The sequence below is a fragment of the Clytia hemisphaerica genome, unplaced genomic scaffold (assembly GCF_902728285.1).
Source record: "Clytia hemisphaerica strain Z4C2 unplaced genomic scaffold, Clytia hemisphaerica genome assembly, whole genome shotgun sequence".
Lineage (NCBI taxonomy): Eukaryota > Metazoa > Cnidaria > Hydrozoa > Leptothecata > Clytiidae > Clytia > Clytia hemisphaerica.
Window position 1 is genome coordinate 1,310,876 of NW_027103473.1, and position 1,082 is coordinate 1,311,957.

Here is a 1,082-nt window from a genome sequence, read left to right on the forward strand (position 1 = left end):
ATCCAGAAGAAAAAAAACATGTTAAATCTACACTTTCTGATGCAAAGTGACCTATACAACCCTTACAGGTTTGGCAACATGTTAAGAACTAGAATGATATCAAAGTTGATTTTCTTCAATCACCAGATAAAAATCACTAACATAAGAATGTGTACTGTGACACTGAAAGTGCTTCCCTCCCATAAAGAATACATAATGCAGATTAAAGGTGAATTCCAAAATGAAATTGAATACAATTTCAGTCATTTGATTTGAAATTTAAAAAGTAAGTAACTTTGGACTGGTGGCATACTGTAGATATAATTTATTTGTATCAAAGGTTACTGAAAATTATCTGAAAAACTTTAACAATGTTTATACGTGTTCTGCAAAAAGTTTTCAGTTAGCTTGAATAAAATTTCTCCATGGTTACTAAAGATATAAATTTGATAATTGCTCTCAAAATTGGCAGTTGAATCAGATACTTTTAATAAAGGTATTAATTTTCAGGGGTTAAATTTCCCGGATTTCACAGCCTTTGTTCTTATTTACTAAAGACCATAAAATAATATCCTAAGGAAGTCTGAAAAGGGGCCTTCGGCAAAAATTAGTCACCATGAAAATATTAAAACATCATCTAATCCACCACTGTACACAATTCTTTTCTATTGCTGTAATCCACTTCAGTGGTGACCTGACAGGGGGTGCAGGGTGTGCATTGCACCGCCTAGAAAGATCTAAGAGGTTAAAGTTGGCTAAAGCTTCAATATTGGCGTAAAGAATTATCCACAAAATAGCATCAAATACTCCATAATCCATCGTTTTTAGGCTTTTGTTCCGCTTCTGTTTACATTTTTTTCTGCTCGCTGCTCCCCATGCTAAACCATTTTTTTTTTTGCTTTAACACTGTGCTTCAAATGTCCACGAGAATGAATCAGTTCATGTTAGTCATAGTATATTCTCATTGGTATGTCTCACTCACTAAACCTTCTGTAAGAAACTCAATGTTGGTACCAGTTTTTGGCACGTTTTGGCGCAAGGCTTACTCTTTAAAAAATTACTTTCGGCGCATGCAGCAATATCCATATAGAGTACTGGGTTTT